The sequence below is a fragment of the Mustela erminea genome, chromosome 2 (genome assembly GCF_009829155.1).
Source record: "Mustela erminea isolate mMusErm1 chromosome 2, mMusErm1.Pri, whole genome shotgun sequence".
Taxonomy (NCBI): Eukaryota; Metazoa; Chordata; class Mammalia; order Carnivora; family Mustelidae; genus Mustela; species Mustela erminea.
This window is the reverse complement of record NC_045615.1, coordinates 54535704-54545430: the sequence shown is the minus strand read 5'-3', so window position 1 is coordinate 54545430 and position 9727 is coordinate 54535704.

Here is a 9727-nt window from a genome sequence, read left to right as displayed (position 1 = left end):
TTTATTCCATTTCCATTCATGACCATCTATTGTATCATGTGACAAGACAAGAGCTATGTAACAGCTTATATTACTGTAATATAAGTAAGTGTTAACAGTCGATAGGAGACGCCTGGAAAGTTTCTGGAGTCATAATACCAGATTTCTCACATAAAAACAGAAAAAATAGGTCTGATTCTTCATCAGATTCTTTGTAGCCAAGTGGAGTACCAACAATAACACCAGGTTTTAAAAATCATGTTGGCTCTTTCTCTGTTTTTAGTGTGATATTAAAACTTCTAAGAGATCTCTAAAGAAATAGGTAGAATATATTTCTTTTAATATAGAACATATTCCTGTTGTGAGGCAAGTATACTAGAGAAGTGAGTGATGCCAAACGCTACTTGTTCAATCTCAGTGAATTAGTGGTGCTAACATGGGGACAATCTGTCAAATCTTGTGAACAGCATGATACGTAGCAAGATAGAAGCAAAAGATAGATGATGTGTTTTTTAAAAGAATAATGGAATTAGAGTTCCTTGCATACCTGTTGAGTTTGTCATGCAAGAAATAATGGAATTTTTTGTTTATTTATATTCACCTCAAAATTAAAATCAAGAAAATGAATGAGTTTTTGTTTATTACGTATGGTAACATAATGTAATAGACAGATCTAAGTACAGATTCTGATGCCACCATTTACTAGTTGTTTCATCTCATGCAAGTAACCTCTTTCACTCTCTCTTTACTTGGCTGTAAAATGATTTTCGGGTTAATACAAGGACTAAAGTGAAATACATGTAAAATACCCAGCATAATTTCTGCTGGATAACTGAAGTTCAATCAATGGTGATCATTATAACAATTATCAGTCAATAAATATTCACTGGTTACCTTGCAAATACCCCTTTCAGTATTAGGTCTGGCTGAGACAAAGATCTATAAATATATACTCGCTGGACCTGAGAGTGTTATCAGTATGGGTCTTACAGGAAACAGATTTTCACCCGGATGATTTAACTAGAAAACACTTAAGTAAAGCAATATTTAAAAGAATAGACTGAAAGGAATTAACAAAAAATGACTAGGCATTTAGGTGAGTCAATTCCTTAAAATCTCTCTCTCTTCTCTCTCTCTCTCTCTTTCTGTATGTATTCTACCGGTTCTGTTGCTCTGGAGACCCATGACTGACACCAAGCTCAAATTGTATGGGAATTTATTTTTCACCCCCTGGCATGCATGAATCCTTCTAAGGTATCTAGGTTACTTAATAATATCTGGTGCAATTAGCACAATGTCATTAATGTCATAATGTAAAGATATTCCATGTTGCCATCATCGAGATTCCTGCAGACTCCATAGCAACAGATTTCAGGATATTGCTGCCACTTCTGGGTTAATTCACAATAGTTTTTGTTTTTATAAGATGGAATTGAGAAAAAGCATGTGCCCTGCCATTACACACCAGGTGTCAGGAACAGAGGTAAGCTTCTCTGAAAGACAGACACCTTATAGTTGAGATCACTATCAATAGCATCTGATTAAGTTTATGATTATTCAGTCTTTCTAGAAAACTCAGATAGCTTTTTCATAGGTCAGATGCATTAAGAGGTAATATTGTAGGAATCGCCATATCTGTATCTTCGAAGTTTTTATGGTGAAACTAATGTCTAAAATCCCCCCCTAAGAAACAGGACTAAGACCGGTTCACTAATTTGATGTGTTGGTGAGAGGAGGTAGCTCCAGGAACTCATACTTGGCTCTTCCTTCCATTATAATCACTACTTCTTATGTAGGAGATCACTGTGGAGATCTTGTTAAATTATCTGTTCTGAATATTATACATAAGGAACTAGAAAAAAAAAACAGGATAAAATATTTTTAGGTCTGCTGTACCCATTTTACAACAAAAGTGGGTCAAGATTCCATTTGTCACCATATTACCATAATTCACCATAGATTATGGTAGAATTTTGAAACTGCAGAAAATAGCATCACCTCAGAACTGTGTTTCTACTAAATCCTGAAAGGTCTGGGTGTTTCCCTTCCTCCAATATACTGTTACCTTAATCAGTGGCCTTTCTCGTGAAGGTCTGGAGGAATTTACAAAATGCACTTGGCAAAATTATGGGATTCTTCTGCAAAGGGATTCAATCCCTCCTTAATTGAGGGCTTCAGTGTCTGTAAATAGGCTTAATTCTATGACTTTGGGGAAAGGCCTTAAATTTCTACACTAGTGACGCTAGTCAGGGTTGCTAGCCACCAGACCTCAGACCTAGATTTTCTTCCATTATAAAAAAGTCCAAGCAATACTGTGATGGTTAGTTTTCTGTTAACTTATCTAAGCTATAGTACTCAGTTATTGAAATAAATACCAAGCTAAGTGTTGCTGTGAAGGTATTTTGTACATGTGGTTAATGTCTGCATAATGTTAATCATTTACAATCCTTTAAATGAAGATTACCCTTGATGATGTGGGTGGGCTTTATCTAATCAGTTGAGAGCCTTTAGAGTAAAAACTTAAATTATTCTGAGAAAAGGAAATTCTACCTTAATACTATAGCATCATCTCCTATCTGACTTTCTAGCCTGCCAACCTGCCCTACAGATTTTGAATTTGCCATCCTACAATTACATAAGCCAATTCCTTGAATCTCTCTCTCTCTCACTCTGTGCCTCTCTCTTTATGTCTGTCTCTCTGTTTCTGTCTTTCTCTCTGTATATGCATCTCATTGACTGAATTCCCAACCCTAAGCTAGGCAAGGGATTCATCTCTTCTTCCCTGAGATACCTGATAGATGCCTGGAAAAAAAAGAAAATTGAAGTTCTGCTAGTAAGGAGAAAGTGGGAATGGCCTTTGCAAGCAGCCAATGGTGTCTTGTAAAAGTACCATAAGATACACAGTTCACAATTTTATCACATGATAATATCAATAAACACAAAAGACATTAATTATTAAAACCTGCTAAATATCCTCTCTATTCCTATAACAAAATGATTTTTTAAAGTTTAATGTATGTGCTTTAGAATACTCTAGTGGTAGAGAGGAAGATTTTGGAATTGGTGTTTTATATTGAAAATATAAATAAATAAAAGCCAGTAAAAAAATACCCAAAAGGCTTTCTCAGGCTTTATCTAACAACAAAGGTTATAAGTATATACACACATACACACACACACACACACACGTTTACATATACATACATATGTAAACTGAAGATCAAAATTTGACTTCATAACAGTAGTAAATATGATATATTCATTTATAAAAAAGCACTGACTTGTTTTTCCAGGCCTCTGAAAGGAACAAATTCAAGTTTTGAAAATAAAAGTAAGAAAAGCAAGTGTTTTAAGGGATATATTTGTTAGAATTTTAGACTATTTTAAGAATGCTTAAAGTTTCCTGGAAAAAATCTCTCTGAAATAAGAACTTTCTCACATATGTTTGGGGGGAAAATTTGGGGGGAAAGTATTATCCTTCTATAAACACCAATTCACATGATTTGTTCCCGGAATAAATATGAAATCCTTTCATAAGTTGTTCTATCTAAAGTGAAATATGCAGATCGTCTTAGAGTCTCACATAACGAAGAGCTCTGTTGTATAACAGAGAGCCTTCTTAAACATCTCTTGACACTTAGCAGACCCTCATTAGTGGCCTTATCACCATGACCATCATTTACATCTTTCTGGTCAATTCTTTATCTCCTCTCTTCAATGCTTGGCTCATGGAGTACTCAGTAAGTCTTTAGGGATGGAGAAGAAAAGGAAGGGAAGGAATGTTACAATATTTAGCCACATTTCTAAGAATGCTAACCAGCCCACACACTTGATGGGACTAAGCTGTTGTACTCCTTCTCTTCATTTTTTTCTCCCTCACAGGGATGTGGTTTGGGGAAGACATATTTACAAACACCTACACATACTTAAGTACATATTTCTTTTCCTCATGAATTACAATGAGCGGTTGGAACAGTTGGGGTCCATCAATATTAGAAGCATTCATTAATTCATCACTGATAGTTTCCACAAAGAAATGTGACATTCTTTACAAGGCAAAATTGAGCAATACTTTAAGGAGATACCCTTGTAAGATGTTTTGTTCAAGACATGAAAATCTGGCAGCTACTATTGAGCAACTTGGTGAAGGAGGGAGACATTGCTTAAATGTCCCCATCAGTTCTCATAGGCCTTCTCGACCCAGTCTAATAGTTCCCTAATGAGACTACTGATAACATTGCAGTTTGTTTTCAAATGTGCCAAAGCGCCTAGTAGCCCCCTCAGCTCCAAAACGCATGATTCTCTAGTTTGTCTTCTTGAGTCTCTTCACTCCAGCTTCTGTTCCCCCAAACAACCCTGCCTAATTAACCTTGAAAGAAGTAATTATGTCCTCACTATTGATTAGGAAAGATCTATATTTAATTATGTGTAACATGTTCCACTATCAAACTTTCAGCTTGGTTCACCAACGCCTAGTGAGTCCTGCTGCTATGTGCTTATCTGAGCATTTGGTTATGAGCTTCTGTATAAGATGTTGAATTTTCCCCAGTCCCTGTATTTCATGAATAATGGTTTCATATCTTAAAGTCATGGTTGGACCCTTTCATGAAGCCAGCCTCGAAGAACGTTTCCTTAATGCAAAAGGAATCATTACTGTGCACAATTTGCATGTTTTTGCAGCAGCCGAGTCATTCATATGTACCATCAGGTAAAATCCTGAGATCACAGTGCTTAAAGTTCAAATACGCGCTGGAGTCAGAGTCAATTGCAAAGTAACTGATTCTGCCAAATCATGAATACAGTTAGTTTATTCAGAAGAAAACTGCTTCCTGCCCACTACCTTTTAAATGAAAATAATATGTCTGCTAATGCTTCCAACAACTGAATTAAATTTCAGTTTTCTTTACCTCGAGAATTTTAATTCTAAATGTTACCAGTCTCTTTTGATAAAAGCTTGCTATGAACTACTCATAGTGGCTGAGCTATAATTAATACATAAAAATGTTCAAACAATATAAGATGTCCTGCATTTACAGAGTTTCTATGGTATCGACAGCATCATATAACTCTATTCCTGCCAAATAATGATTTTCCTCTGATGTTGATTAAATTATTTTTCAATGCAATGGACATTGAAGATGTCCAAAATATTGTATGGGTGGGTTAATATACAGGAAATCATAATGCTTATAAACAAGTGATCTCATCAGATCATCTCAGATATTTAAATATCATTAATTAAATTTAAATAACATTAAATATCATCTCAGATATTTAAAATTCTGAGAGTAAGTTTCAAACTAATCAGTCCAATAAGATCAGTTGTTATTTAAGACTAACATAAACACAGGAAAGAAATAATAAAAAAAAATAGGCAAAACTTTGATAAAAATTCTATGCTCTATCAGTATAATCATTAAAGATATACCATTACCCATAAAAACTCATTATGAAACTATTCAATATTGTGATTGTATTAATCAAAGCTAATTATCCACAGAGACCCCTTAAAGGCTACTTTATACTTACACTAATGTTACAGAGTCCAGGCTCACAATGGATTATATTCCTAACTTTTTCTGAGAATTCATTGTGAACCATTTGACTACAGATTAGGCTGGAAAAATTAATTCACCTTGAAGAGATGAGCTCTTCACACAAGTTGTGTTTTTATATAATATAAACTGCAAATATGCTAATATTCCAACTAATTTGATCAATTTGGACAATCAAAATTTTGTTATAGATCCATGCTGTTTAACTGTCTATACTCTCCTGATCCGATAAACATTTGTCAAATAAGAGTTGACCACCATGAATATAATAAAATTTCGTGTTCAAATTTAGGAAGTTCAATTGCTGAAACCACTTGGATAACATTTAACATCACCTTTCCATATCATCAATTTTCATAAAAGTTTAAATCTTTATTAGCAAGTTTTACAAAATGTTCAAGCTTCACAAAAATTATCTTTGATCTTTAGAACATCATAAATTTCCTTCCCTAATGCTCTTTCAGTATGGATCTATCTATGAATTTTATAGTTCTGAAACCTGAAACATTCTCCTCTTTATCTCTCTCCTTTCTTCTCTATACATAAATCTCAAAAAGTCTTCCAAAGCTCAAAAAAATAATAGTACTGTGGTCAGTGCACCAAGCAGATCTTGTAATCCCCAGACACTAGCCACCATTACTGTGGACTCTTGATTTTTCTACCACCACTGTGAATAACATCTGAATGTCCCTCAGGAATCAAAATCCCTGGTAGAAATATCCAGTTGGCTGAGCCACATGTCCTTACCTTGAATGCCAGACAGCAAGGAGAGGTATTATCTGTTCCATTTCAGCCAGCATGGCTGGAGATGAGATACTGCTTATATTACTTGTGACTCTACATTAAACTATTTAGCTCTGCATTGACAAAAGCAACAAACAACCCTTCTCTGCTAAAATGCTCAGTCCCCCTATTCCTTACTTAAAATTAATCCCCAAGTTATATATGGTGTTCAAAGTTACAAATCACCTGTGAGAAGATCATTTTTCTACCTTTATTTTTTACCTTCCAATTTTCCCTAATCCTCTACCTCATGGTGTAGTCTGATTAATTATTTGCACTTTTCCCACTTCCCTATGATCTTTAATGTGAATCACTATGCCCAAAGCATCTGGGCAATTCATCCCTGTCCACTTTATTCCTGTTTTCCATACCAACTTCAACTGTGAGTATCCTTCAAACCCAGAACTGTTGATTACATCCCATTCTTTTATGTAGATTAACCCTTTTATTCTTTTTCTTGTCATTTTTATAATAGAATTGTTGGCTTTTTTCATATGCTTTCTAGTTCCTTTCTAGTTCATATTATACTCTAACGTTAGTCAGAATGACTTCTTCTTTGATAAAGCAAAATCATCCTTCTATCTTTTCTCACCATCCTTGTTTACAATGCCATTGCTAAGGCTTCAAGATTTCACATATGAAGGATTCACTCAGTAAACAAATATTCTTTGTCTGCTTCTTTGTGCTAAGCTGTTCCAAGCACAGGGGATTGAAAAAATGAACAAGATAACGTACTTATGCCGAAGGAATCTATATTCCTATGTGAAAGAGAAGAAGAAAACAAAACTAGCAAATAACAATATGACACAATGCTAAAGAGTGAGAATACTACGAATAAAAGTAAGTATGGTAGGGGAACATAGACTGACATGGAAAGAGACCTGAGTAAATAAGGTGGTCATGAGAGAATATGCAAAGGGTGTTATATATAAACAGAGACAGAATAAAATGAGCAAGAAAAACATGCTGACATCTGGGAGAAGAGCATCCTAGTTAGAGGAAACCATAAATGCCAGCTTCTGAAGAAAAGCAAACTTGATCTATTAAACATCAAGAAGATCCCTGTGGTTAAAGCAATAGAAGTATAAGTATAGAGCATATTGCTATGAGATATAGGAGACCCTGAAAGCCTTAGTAAATCTTTGGGTTTTATTTTAAGTATGATAGCTGCTGGAGGATTTTGAACACCAGAGTTGCATTTTCTGCTCTATATTCCTAGAGATCACTAAGGATAGCAATGGAAAATTTATTGTATGGGGCAAGATTAGAGGGAGGAAGATCAGTTAGGAGACTACTGTGACTGTTTAGGCAATAGGTGATGTTAACAACATGAACTAGAATGACAGCCATGGAATTGGTGAAAAGATGCCAGATTCTGGATGTACCTTAAGAAAAGTTCCAGTGGGTTGGTGATGGATCAACCATGAAATATTGGTCCCTTTCTAAACATAAACATTTAAAATTCCCTCTAGATATAAAATGAGAAATTTTGAGAGGCTACTTCAACACACAGGTGTAAAGTAAAAGGAAAAGAAAGGGGTCTGAAGATAGATATATGTCTAATATTATTAATGATTATTTAAAGCTACACAGACTAAGTATAGAAAGAGAAGAAAGGTAAAAAAGAAAAGGTTAAGGTTCTGGAGGATTCAGTTAAGTAGAAGAAAGAACAACATACAGAGCACAAAAAAAATATATAGTTTCTTTCTTTATTTTTTAACTTATTATCTTTATTTGCACATCTATTTCTTTTTAATTTTTAATTCACACCACTAATCTAATAGGAAAAATAGGTACTTGAGGCCTTCCGTTTCCTTTTAAATAGATAATTTCATAAAAACATGGTATTTCAGTGGTAGTTTTTATTTTCCACCTTTTTTTAAGTTTTTTAAATTTATTTTGGGGTTCCTGGATGCCATAGTCAGTTAAGCATGTGACTCTTGGTTTCGGCTTAGGTTGTGATCTCAGGGTCGTGAAATCCAGCCCTTCATGAGCTCTTTGCTCAGCAGGGAGTCTGCTTAAGAATCTCTCTCCCTCTACTTCTGCTTCTCTCCTCCACTCCCCTGCCGCCACACAAAAGCTCACATGCTTTCTCCCTTTCAAATAGATAAATAAATAAATCTTTTTAAATGTTTTCTTTATTTTATCACAGTAAATATATTTAACATCCATCACCATACACAATTATAGAATTTTATTTTCTTGTGACAAGAACTTTTAAGATTTACTTTCTTGGAAACTTTGAAATATGCAATACAGTGTTATTAACTATAGTTGCCTTGCTGTACATTCCATTCCTAGGATTTTATTTATTTTATAACTGGAAATTTATACCTTTTGACTCCCTTTACCTTTTTAACCCACCTCCAGCCCCATGCTTCTGACAATCACCAATCTTTTCTCTGTATCTATGAGCGTGTTTTTTGTTTTAGATTCAGCATATAAGTGACATCATATGTTATTTACCTTTTCTTGTCTGATTTATTTCACTCAGTGCCCTCAAGAGCCATTCATGTTGTCACAAATGGCAAGATTTCATTATTTTTATGGTTGAATAGTATTCCATTGTATATATTTACCATATTTTGTATCTATTCATTTGTTGATGGACACTTAGTTTGTTTCCATATACTGGTTATTGTAAATAATGCTGTAGTGAATACAGGGTGCTTGTATCTTTTCAAATAGTATTTTTGCGTTCTTTGGGTAAATACCCTAAAGTGGAATTACACAATCATATGGTAATTCTATTTTTAATTTTTTGAAGAGCCTCCATAATGTTTTCCATAGTGGTTGCCCCAATTTATATTCCCACCAACAGTGTACAAGGATTCCCTTTCCTCTACATCCTCGCCAATTCTGGTCTTTTAGGTAATAGCCAATCTGACATTTGTAATGTGATATTGTGGTTTTGATTTGTAATTCCCTGACCGGTAGTGATGTTGATTATCTTCTCATAACTCTATTGGCCATCTGTATGTCTTCTTTGAAAAAACATCTATTCATATCCTTTGCTCATTATTTAGTTGGATTGCTTGGAATTTTATTTAATTGTATCTGTTCTTCATATATCTTAGATATTAATTCCTTAGATAATATAATTTGCAAATATTTTCCCCCATTTTATACATTGCCTTTTCTCTTTGTTGATGGTTTCTTTTGTTGTGTGGAAGATTTTAGTTTGATGTCCCACTTGCTTATTTTTGGTTTTGTTGCTTTTTCTTTTCGTGTCAAGTCCAAAAAAATCATCACCAAAACTGACATCAAGGAGCTTAGTGCTCATGTCTTCTTCTAAGACTTTTATAGCTACAGGCCTTACATTCGATTCCTTAATCTATTTTGAGTTACTTTGATCATGTGGTGTAAGATAGTAGTCCATTGTCATTATTTTACATGTAACTCTCCAGTTT